Source organism: Lithobates pipiens, unplaced genomic scaffold (assembly GCF_037356315.1).
Source record: "Lithobates pipiens isolate NorthernLeopardFrog02 unplaced genomic scaffold, aLitPip1_a1.2 Scaffold_18, whole genome shotgun sequence".
Classification (NCBI taxonomy): Eukaryota; Metazoa; Chordata; class Amphibia; order Anura; family Ranidae; genus Lithobates; species Lithobates pipiens.
The window spans coordinates 213,341,377-213,353,324 of NW_027507758.1; the positions used below are offsets into that span (position 1 = coordinate 213,341,377).

Genomic DNA, 11,948 nt, shown 5'->3' on the forward strand with positions numbered 1-11,948 from the left:
TCAAGTCCTGTACAAATCTGAAGGGGCCATCTGGCTTCTTTACAGGGTTAACAGGTGTGTTATAAGGAGAAATAATTTCCTCCAGGATTCCATACTGCAGAAACTTTTTCACCATTGGCACTATGCCATCCATCTTTTCTTTAGAGAGTGGATACTGTTTGTGATAGGAAATGCACCTTCTTTGAGAGTGGCCTTGTATGGTGTGCATGAAACAAGTCCTACATCCAGATCTGATGTAGACCAGACCTGGGGGTCTATATCCTCAAAATCTTCTTCACTATTTTGTTGTGACAGCATCGATAAACCTGGTTTGCATGCTACTATAGTGATTTTATCTGAGGAAATGTCTAGACCTCCTTCTGAGTTGGTTGTAATTGTGATTCCTAGTGACCCAAACAAGTCTCTTCCCAACAAATATACAGGACACCTTGGTATTATCCTAAAAGAATGTGTGCATATGGTGTACCCTTCATCATCTTCTATTGGTAGGGGTGGGGTCCTATATGTTTTTGTCAGTATCCCATTAATTCCCAAAGAGGGTTCCGCTGGTTCCCACTTGCCTCTGAAATGATCTTCACAAATAGTACTCCTAGTGGCCCCGCTATCGACGAGATAGGGGAGGAGTCTCCCATTTATTGAAATAACAACCATTGGCTGGGACACTACCCTCTGGGCCCCATGATTGTTGTTGATTTCCCCATTTGATTGGAAATGTTGGACCTTGTTGGATGGATGCCTGTGGTTGTTGTGTCTGGCTAGGGACAGAGCTGGAATCGGGAGTCTGAATAGCGGTGGGTTGAGGACACTGACTCACCCAGTGATCCTCAGCACCGCAATTGAAACATCCATTGTTTCTAGAGCGACTCGTCCCTCTTCCATTTCTGCCTTTAAATCTGCCTCTAAAATTTCCTCTGCCTCTAAAGTTCCCCTTCGTATTCCCTTGGAAATGCTGTGCGGAGACAGGCGATGGCTTTGGTATATCAAAACAACCTGCTGCATCTTTCTGTGAAAGAGCTTTGCCAAAGTCAGTTCTAGAAAGTGTTGACCATTCAGTAATCGTTTGTTTGACTGACCCCACTAAATGGGGTTTGAGATTACTCGGGAAAGTCTGGATCAATAATGGATCCAAAGTTGTCACAATGCCCAACCCGGCTTTCTGTCCATCCTGCCATATGATCGACCCAAGGGTTAACTAGGCAGTGATGTACAATCCATTTTCCCATGAAAGCAAAGCAATTTATCATGCTTGACTGCCACCTAGCGGTGCAGACAATCAGACAATGGTGTGAATCAGACAATTAGACAATACCTCAACTTAGATTCCCTTAACAAAAAAATTCAGTACTGTCCGTGATACTTTTTTATACTAATACAGCTACAATCACTTCAAGTCTGTAACGGAATAAATTTGGAACAAGTTCAAGAGTATTTCAGATACAATAAACGCACAATCTTGCTCATGGAGCTGCTGTTTTGTTTCAGACAAATTTAAATCTTCTATGAAATTAACTTTGCAATGTACATTAATCGGTTTATCTTTCACAAAATAGCTTTACCCAAATTGTAACTTTATAACCTCCAGGAATACTACTCACCAAGTATGCCTTTTGGTTCTGGAAACAAAATAGCAGTCCACATATACACACTCAGCGCAATTCATTCAGCGTGATACTTTTAAAGCAAAGCAGTTATACAATCGTACACAAAGTTTACACAATACATTGATCATCAGTCACCAGTTCTGTCCCGAACAGAACTAAAACTCTAGAGTACTCTAAATTTTTCTAAGGTCACCAAAAGCTTTTCTTCTAAGGTCACCAAGACCTTTTTAAGTGTCCCCAAAACACTATATGACCCCTAAGGTCATGACCGGTCAACTTATCTATACTAATGAGAGGTTCTATAACCCAACAGCAATCTCTGTGGGTTGGAAGCCAAGTCACACACCTGGACCCTGGCAAGTCAATTTCACTCAATAAGAATAGAATTCACTTACAGAGCCGTTAAAGTAGCTTTCCAAGTCCGTTAAGGGTAAATAAACATCCATCCCGGGACAAGCCCCCAGTGCTGAAAGGGTTAATCCTGTGTCTAGGGTGGTCCCTTCAACCTCTCAGACCTTAGATCCAATGTATTGTATAAATTCAGAGCGCTCTGGAATCAATTCTCGAAGGACAAATAAAACCACACACACACACCATGGTGTCCTTCTTCAAGAACTAATTGTATTGAGTTATTACAAAGCGATTGATATAGTAAATTTCGCGTCACACAGAATAAGACATGTGCAGTAGACATCAAGACGATTACAGCTGGTCAAGACAAAATGCTATTGTTCTTTGTTAATATGAGAAAAAGATAAGAGACAGTACATGATTTCTTCAGTAGCTAAAGGAATGCTGAGAAAATGTGTGAAAGTTTTAGATAAGTGTGTGAGAACAAATGAGTTAGAAGAATCTCATGTTGAGACAGTTATCTGAGAAGTTAAAGGGGTGTTCAAACTGTACAGATTGTAAAATGGAAGTTTGTGAATATTAAGATGGCTGACAGAAACAAGATGGATGCTTAACATAACCTTTCAGGCGGTGCATTGCCCCTTTTGAGGAAAGCCTTCTCAAGAAATGGTTGGCTCCTCCGGTCGTGGACCCCCCAGTATCCAGGTTAAATAAAGTAACCACGATCCCGGTTGAGGGCACTCCTACATTCAAGGATCCCATGGACAGGAAGGCCAAGGCGGTGGCTCGTTCTTTGTTTACGGTTGTGGGGTCAGCTGTGCGACCTGTACTGGCATCCGAAAAAAACTTTTGCACCACGAATTGGGAGAGCAACATGCTTCCCCTGTCTGCGTGGAACTAGCAGACCAACTAGTGCAATGCCTTAAGTACATCTGTGACACGGCCCTGGATACTCTCCCTCGCTTAATTTGGCTAGGTCTGCTGACCAGGCATCCAAAAAAGCCCTGACGGATCTTCCTTTCCTTGGCGACCGTCTCTTTGGAGCCTCGTTAGATGACATTATTAAAAATGCCACTGGTGGTAAGAGTACACTACTCCCACAGGCCAGGAAAGCTAAGGAGCCACGCCGTAGGCAAGGGTCCTCTTTTTTCCGCTCACAAACGTCTTTTTCATCCGCCCGGAGCTCAGACAAGACGCCCACGGACGGTCAAACGTCCCTGGGATCGCAAGCCTGCGTATAAAATTGCTCCCGTATGAAGGTTTGCCCCCACCCATGTCTCGGGTGGGGGGTCGCCTTCGGGAGTTTGCAGCCCGGTGGTCCTCCCGGTTATCCGACCAATGGGTCTGCGATCTGATTTCCACATGCTACAAGATTAGAGTTTCTCTCTTGGCCGCCAAGATTCCCCCCCCCCCCCCCCCCCCCAGCATACCCGTATCCCCGGTTCGCCAGGAGGCCCTGTTGGGTGGTATGGGATTTGCTGAATCACGGGGTGATTTACCGGTTCCGGACTCGGAACGCTTACAGGAATTCTACTCAAATCTGTGGTTCCCAAGAAGGAAAGGGTACGTCAAATCTTGGCCTTAAAAGCCCTCAATCTCTTTGTAAAAGTGCAGAGGTTCAGTATGGAATCTGTTTGCTCAGTAGTCGCTGCGATCCATCAAGGGGACTCCCTGGCGTCCTTATACATGAATGAATGAATGACTTATATAGCGCTACCTATACGAACTGAATCGCCTCTGGGCGCTTTTTCTTGCCACCGGTGTCCATCTGCAGCTATTTATGTGGTCCTTTGACCTGTAGAGTCCTGACACACTTACAACATTGACATACACATATTATGGCCAATTCTTTTTTGGACAGGGTCTAATTAACCTACCAGCATGTCTTTGGAGTGTGGGAGGAAACTGGAGTACCCAGAGGAAACCCACGCAGGCACAGGGAGAACATGCAAACTCCAGGCAGATAGTGTTGTGGTCGGGATTTGAACCAGCAACCCTATTGCTGCTAGGTGAAAGTGCTAACCACTACACCACTGTGCTGCATCCAGGATGCGTACCTGCACATACCCATATGCCATGGGCATCAAACGTTTCTGTGCTTTGCAGTCGGGGAAGCCCATTACCAATTTAAGGCTCTTACCTTTTTGGTCTGGCATCAGCCCCCCGAGTCTTTACCAAGGTACTGGCTCCAGTTTTGGCGTTAATGCGACAACGTGGGATCGCGATCGTGGCCTACCTAGGCGATCTCCTCCTGAGATCATCTTCCGCCTCAGAATTAGAGGAGGATGTGGTGATCACCGTGCAGACCCTGCAAGAATTTGGGTGGCTGTTGAACCTAAAGAAGTCTGTGCTTGTGCTGACCCAGCGTCTGGAGTACCTAGGTTTGCTGTTGGACTCCAGGGAAGCGAGAGGTTTTTCTCCCTTCAAACAAATTGCAGACTCTCAGATCCGTGGTCAAACTACTGATGAACCGCAAGTGGTCATCACTCAGTTTGTGCATGCGAGTACTGGGACTCATGGTAGCCTCCTTTTTGAGGCAGTACCTTACGCCCAGTTCCACACCAGAGTACTGCAGAAGGACAGCTTGTCAAAATAGGACAAATCTCAGTTGTCCCTAGATCGACAGATCCAGGTGAGCCAGTCAGTTAGGGACTCTCTGATCTGATGGTTGAGGTCCCCGGTGATTCAGTCCGGAAAATCGTTCCTTTCTCTGAAATGGACGTTGATCACAACGGACGCCAGTCTATCCGGCTGGGGTGGAGTAAAGGGGGTTCAGTCAGCTCAGGGCCTCTGGTCGATGGAAGAATCCGAGTTGCTGATCAATCTGCTCGAATTGAGAGCGATCAGGCTGTGTCTCCACACATGGTCGATGAGTCTTCAAGGGCGTCCGATCGGGATACAGTCAGACAATGCCACAGCTGTGGCGTACGTCAATCACCAAGGGGGAACAAGAAGCTCAGCCGCTGCACGGGAGGTCGCTCACATACTTTGGTGGACAGAGCGACACGTACCGGCCCTGTCGGCCGTTTACATCCCAGGAGTGGAACTGGCAGGCGGACTATCTGAGTCGACAGATGGTGGACCCAGGAGAATGGGTATTGCATCCGGAGACATTCAGGCTGCTGTGCCTGAAGTGGGGCACACCAGATGTGGATCTACTGGCCTCCCGTCTCAATCAGAAGGTGCCAAGATTCGTGTCCAGGACAAGAGATCTGTGGGCAGACGCGTCAGACACGCTGGTGGCTCCATGGAAATCAGTATCAGCTGATCTATGCCTTTCCTCCACTGAAACTTGCCACGTCTGCTTCGCAGAGTGGAAGCCGAGGGGATTCCGGTAATTCTGGTGGCCTCAGCATCCTTGGTACGCAGAGAAGTCAATACCACCAATGTGACACTGCGCTGTCCTAAATGTCCCAAAATAGCAGCCAACGCGCTAAAACATGGATATTTTTTGTCAAATGCAGCGCTAAGTAGCTATATAAATTAACGAAAATGTGACAAATTTTCATAAACAGAAAAAAATGTAAGAGTGTATGAAAACCCTTCTATGGCATTAAATACAACTAAGCATTTATGTAAACATTAACATATTTTATGTGAAATAAAACATTAAATAGTTTAAATAAAGTCTATATCACAAGTCCATTGTGTGTGGAGTGAAATCCCAAAAGAAATAAGTGATCTGAAGAACATCCAGAAGATATTTATTTATCCCAAGGATTCACCACTGTGCCGATACCATCACCATAAAAGATGTGCGCTTACCAGATAATGACCCAATTAAACATATGTTCAAGGTAGAGGTCAACCGATATGGGTTTTTCTCTGGCCGATGCCGAAATTTAGAAATCATGGCAGCCGATAGCCGATTATATGATGCCGATTTTTTTGGGCCGATATGTTAGGCCGATTTTATTTCTTTTTTTCCTTTTTTATTATTTTTTTTTTTTTAATCCTCCTTGATCTAACACACCTTTCCCACTGGGGTGTTTTTCAGGCGGTTTTGGGCTGAAAATAGCGCCTGTAAAGTGCCTGCAAAACGGCTCCCCTGCAGTCTGTGTGAAAGACAGAGTGCTTTCACACTGAGGCGATGCGCTGGCAGGATCTTAAAAAAAAAAAAAAAGGTCCTGCAAGCAGCACGTTTGGAGTGGTGTACACTGCTCCTCCACCACTCCTGCTCATTGATATGAATGGGCACCACTGCCGAAGCGCATGCAATGCGATTTGGCAGCAGTGCTTCATGGGTGCATTTAACCTCTTCCTTGGCCGCTAGCTGGGTTATATGTGCCCCACTAGCAGCCAAATAGCACCGCTAAAATGATGGTAAAGAGCCGCTAAAACTTGCGTTTTACCATCAACGCCTGCCCGCTCCAGTGTGAAAGCAGTCTTCATAAGTGGTACAGAAAATTTCTTACATTTAAACATTTATTAAACAAAACAAACCTCCAATCAGTTTACTTGTATGTATGATTTAGATAAAAAAAAAAAAAAAAAAAACTATATATTAAATAAAAACGGTAGTCAAAACTTTTGGACGAAAAAAAAAATGGGCTAACTTTACTGTTTTTATTTTTTTTTAAATAGTGTATTTTTTTCCCAAAAAAATGCATTTGAAAGACCTCTGTGCAAATACCGTGTGACATAAAATGTTGCAACAACCGCTATTTTATTCCCTAGGATCTCTGCTAAAAAATATATATAATTTTTGGGGGTTCCAAGTGATTTTCTGGCAGAAAATACTGGATTTTTACTTGTAAGCAACAAGTGTCAGAAAAGATTTAGTCTTTAAATGGTTAAACTGAGAACTCTACACACAGATGATTTCATTCATTCAAGTGTAAACATTGTTTCTTTCTGTTCTTTTCTTGGCAGACTGCCCAGAGAGGAGGAAAGACGTTTCTATGACGACTCAGGCAACTTACACTGACTTCTATTACAGAAGTCATTTCAAAGTCCTGCTTTAGTTCTAAATCTGCTTTTTATCAGCACAATCGGCCGATGCCGATTATTTAAAAAACGGCAAATATCGGTCGACCTCTAGTTCAAGGGGTCACAAAATGCTTATTGCTCCAATTCTGGGGCACTGGCTTTGCAGTCACCGGTCTACTGAATCTCACTGTGGGGGTAGTCCTTCTCCAATTCTTGAACATGTATGATCATAATACTTGAAGAGATATCTCCGACAGCAACCAAATTTTAGCATGAAATGGAAGGATAAAGCCAAAATGGCATAATACCGTTTATTTTTATTAAACTTTTATTTTAAAGTAATGAACTCACATTTAAGTAGTCATTCAAACGCATGTCGATAAACACCCCAGACGAAACGCAGCGGAAGACTCCACTACTGCCTATTGACATGCGTTGGTGTTGGCGCTTCAAAAAACGCAGTTTGAGAATATCTGGGAGATCACCTTTTGACTCTTTTCCAGAAAGTGGTCTTTCTATTGGCCATCACATCGGCCAGGAGGGTTTCGGAATTGGCGGCCTTGTCCTGCAAGTCGCCCTATCTGGTTATCCACAGGGATAAGGTGGTGTTGCGTCCGTAACCGTCTTTTCTACCGAAGGTGGTCTCGGCTTTTCATATCAATGAGGACATTGTATTACCATTGCTGTGTCCTAAGCCGAAGCACCCTAAGGAGGTGGCCCTTCATGCTTTGGACGTGGTTAGGGCTCTGAAGGTGTATTTGTCTGCCACGGCTCCCTTTCGGAAGTCAGACTCACTGTTTGTTTTGGTAGCTGGTCCAAAGCAAGGCATGGCGGTCTCGGCCACCATTTCCAGGTGGATCAAACAGATTTTAGTACAAGCCTACGCCTTGAAGGGGCAGGTGCCCCCCCTTTCCGGTCACGGCCCACGCCACAAGGGCAATCGGAACATCTTGGGCCTTCCGACGCCAAGCGTCGGTCGCTCAGGTGTGTAAGGCGGCGACCTGGTCATCTGTCCATACGTTTACAAAGTTCTACAAGGTGGACGTCAGTGCATCGGTGGATGCCTGTTTTGGCCGCAAAGATTTGCAGGCGGCCGTGTAGTTGCAATTGAATATGCAATTAATATTCCTGTTTTTTTTTCGATTAAAAAGGCATTACTGTTATGTAATGCACTGCTGCATTGCTTCCGCAGTTGGCTTGGGGATCATTCCTGTTGAGGATACCCTGTTATTTTGTGGTGTTTATTTATTTTTTTTTTTCCACTAGTTCCCACTTGCCATGGTGGATGAAGTTTTAGTTTTCCCACCCCTCGTTTGGCACTGCTTGGGGATGTCCCATTTTGTTAGAGCGGATCTGTGTCGGTCGGTGAATTACAGAGAAAAGGATTTTACGGTGAGTACAAAAAATCCTATTTTTTTTTTTTTTGTCCCCCCATAGCGCAAAAAATAAAAACCAGAGGTGATCAAATCTTGCCAAAAGAAAGCTCTATTTGTGTGTTTTGGGGGGGCAGCGGCGCATCAATTGTATTTGGGTACAGTGTCTCAATCCACAATTATCAGTTGAAGCAACGCAGTGCCATATCACCAAAAATGGCCTAGTCAGGAAGGGGGTAAAACCTTCCGGAGCGGAAGTGGTTAAAGTGACTTTGCAGCGTAAAATTTTCTTGACTTTAAAATACTGTACATGCAAAGGAATATTTACCTTTCTGCTGCCCATGCTGCTAAACATCACTCTGATACGAAGTAATCCCTAGCTGAAGTTTCTTCTGAAACAGACCCTTCCATGGGGGTATGTCTCCTGTGTACCGTGTTGTGCTCAGTTGTTTATCCCATTAACCTGCATGTTACTACCTACCGTACATAACAGAATACCACTGTGCTCACTTCATTCTGATATGGTAAAACACTTCAAACACTTAAAATATCAGAGCGGTGAAGGTATCTTATTCTTTAAAAAAAAAAAAAAAAGCTACCTCAACATCTCGTATTCCTGATATGTGCCTGCTGTACCATACTTGTGTGAAAACTTAATACTATTCTTTTTGTATTGCTTCCCATGTGTGAAATTCCTGCTGTTACTGCCCAGTCCCTCTGCTTTCCTATTAACTGGGAAGACCAGTGTATTGCTAAGGGTTCTCATATACTTAAAAATGTTTAAATTGTGTTTTGTGGTTTAAAGATCGCGGAGCATTTGCACGAGTACTTGTGTAAATGCTTCCGATGCCTGATCTGATACCTGGGAGATGCAGTGTTTCGGATTAGGCAACCCAGTGCAACCTGAAGTCGGCGAACGAAAGTGACGACATCACGACGCCCATCTTGGTACACCCTGCACTCTGCTGTAGTAAGCCAGCAGAGGACATCATGTTACACCCAGCCTGTATAGTTCGGGCAGGGTGTAACAAGATGGCCGCTGCTGCTTTTATGCAGCCGAGTGCGAGGAGTACTAAATTGGGCGTCGCAGGCAGCCTTTCCTCTCATGGCATTTCAGTGCCTGCCCAATAGTGCCAATAAATGTCACCTGTTACTGCTTTCTGTCCGTGCCAGCCAGTCAGAGCTGCATATGAATGCCACCTAATCCTATCGGTGCTCATCAGTGCTGCTTAATCTGTGCTGCCTAATCTGTATTGTGCTCTGAAAACTATCACGACATTTAAAAAAATAAAATAAAATTGAGTACTTGAGACGGTATTGGGACAAGCCTATAGGGAACTAATGAAACAACCTGGCTCGGTCTCAACTGCTATACTTCATCCTAAAGGTGTTCTATCGGGTTGACGTGCAGGCCAGTCAAGTTCCTCCACCCCAAACTCGCTTATTCATGTCTTTATGGACCTTGTTTATGCACTGGTGTGCAGTTGTGTTGGAACAGGAAGCGGCCATCCCCAAACTGTTCCCACAAGGTTGGGAGGATGAAATTGTGAAAAATATCTTGGTATGCTGACGCCTTAAGAGCTCCCTTAACTGGAACGAAGGGGCAAAGGTCAACCCCCCCCCCCCCCCCGAAAAACAGCCCCACACCATTATTCCCCCCCCCCCCCCCCCCCCAACCAAATGCTTTGGACCAGTGCACAAAGGAAGGTCTCAAGAATACGGATGAGCGAGTTTAGGGTGTAGAAACTTGATTGGCCTGCACAGGATCTGGTGGACTTCAACCCGATGGAACACCTTTGGGATGAATTGGAGCAGAAACTGCGAGCCAGGTTGTCTGGTCTACATCAGTGCGACTTCACAAATGTGCTTCTGGAAGAATGGTCAAACATTCCTAAACCCTGTGGACAGCCTTCCTAAGGCCCCTTTCACACTGAGGCGGTGGGTGGATTGGCGGTAAAACGCAGTTATTTTTAGCGGTGCTTTACCGCCAATTTCGCATCGTTATTTGCTAGCGGCAGAGAGGGTTAAAGTCACCGCAAAATGCTGCTGCATCAGCGCTTTGCCGGTGGTATAGCCGCGCTGCCCCATTGATTTCAATGTATACGCCGCTCCAAAGATGCTGCTAGCAAAGTCTTCGTCTTCCTCTTCGTCTTCCTCTTCGTCTTCCTCTTCGTCTTCCTCTTCGTCTTCCTCTTCGTCTTCCTCTTCGTCTTCCTCTTCGTCTTCCTCTTCGTCTTCCTCTGCGTCTTCCTCTGCGTCTTCCTCTGCGTCTTCCTCTGCGTCTTCCTCTGCGTCTTCCTCTGCGTCTTCCTCTGCGTCTTCCTCTGCGTCTTCCTCTGCGTCTTCCTCTTCCTCTTCCTCTTCCTCCCTGCAAAGTGCCCCAGTGTGAAAAGGGTCTAAGAGTTCAAGCTCTTATAGCTGTAAAGGGTGGGTCAAGTCAATATTGAACCCTACGGACTAAGATGCCATTCAAAGTTCATGTGCGTGTAAAGACATGTGTTCCAATACTTATAGTAGGGCTGAAACAACTAATTGATGTTTTCATAATCGGCTAGTAACATAATGGGGTTAAACTAAAATGAGCCCTTTGTAGTACAAAGAGCAAATCGCTACTGTAAATATTACTTGCAGTTCTACATAAAAATGAACCCCTTACAGTAGTGATTATCTGCTCCTTCTTTTTTTTTTTTTTGGTACTAATAAAGGGCCTAATGACGGCCACATGGATGTGAATTTTTTTTTCCCAGGAGGCCGTCATAAGACAGCCTCCACTGCGTGTGCCCTGTAATCAGAGTCACCGAGACTCGGGTGATCACACTTACCATGTGAGCAGCTGTCAGCCAATGACAGCTTATCACATGATGTAAACAAAAGCTCGGTGATTTATTTCTACTCACTGCTGACAGCGGAGGAGAAAAAAAAAAAAAAAAAAAAGCAGATCACCGGCTTATCTTAAAGGGACATCGGTCCCGAAAAAGAGGCAATTATGCCTCTTTTATAACAGTAACAATGCCCACAAGTGCCACCCATCAATGCCCATCAGTGCTGCCTCATCAGTGTACATCAATGGCGGGCAAAAATTACCAGTTTAAAAAAAAAAAAAAATTATTTTGTTTTAAAATTTTATAATCAGACTTTTTACGTGATCAAATGCCAACAAAAGAAAGCTCTTTGGGGGGAAAAAAATATATAAAAATGTCATTTGGGCACATTTTTGTGTGACCGCGCAATTGTCATTCAAAGTGCGACAGCGCTGAAAGCTGAAAATTGGTCTGGATAGGAAGGGGGTTTAAGTGCCCTGTAAGCAAGTGGTTGACTCCATTATGTTACTAAACATCTTAGACCTGGTTCATATCTGTGTTTGGTTCTTTTTGCAGAAATGCACTACAGTTCATTTACGTGGTTTCCTATGGGATACGTTTTTTTTCAGCTGCCACGTATTTGGAAAGGGTCAAGGACTTTTGTGTTTAAAAAAAAAAAAAAAAATTCATTTTTTTTTTTTTTTTTTGTTCAATATACTTGACATGCACAGAACTCAATACGCACGGCAAAAAGCACTGCGAAAATCTTTGTACATTCGCTGAATGAAAGAATGTTTGAAATTTTCACTTGTTTTTAACATTCTGTTACGAAAACCACATACACTGACTGAAAATTCCTTTGACCAAGAAACTTTCTATTTCCAAATTTTCCC

The 11,948-nt window shown here is 44.5% G+C and overlaps 1 protein-coding gene across 2 annotated transcripts in view; it reads left to right on the forward strand.

Moving 5' to 3' along the window:
• The window catches only part of IRF2BP2 (interferon regulatory factor 2 binding protein 2), a 146,030-nt gene that overhangs the window by 56,989 nt on the left and 77,093 nt on the right, over positions 1–11,948 (forward strand). The gene's annotated exons all lie outside the window — the stretch shown is intronic.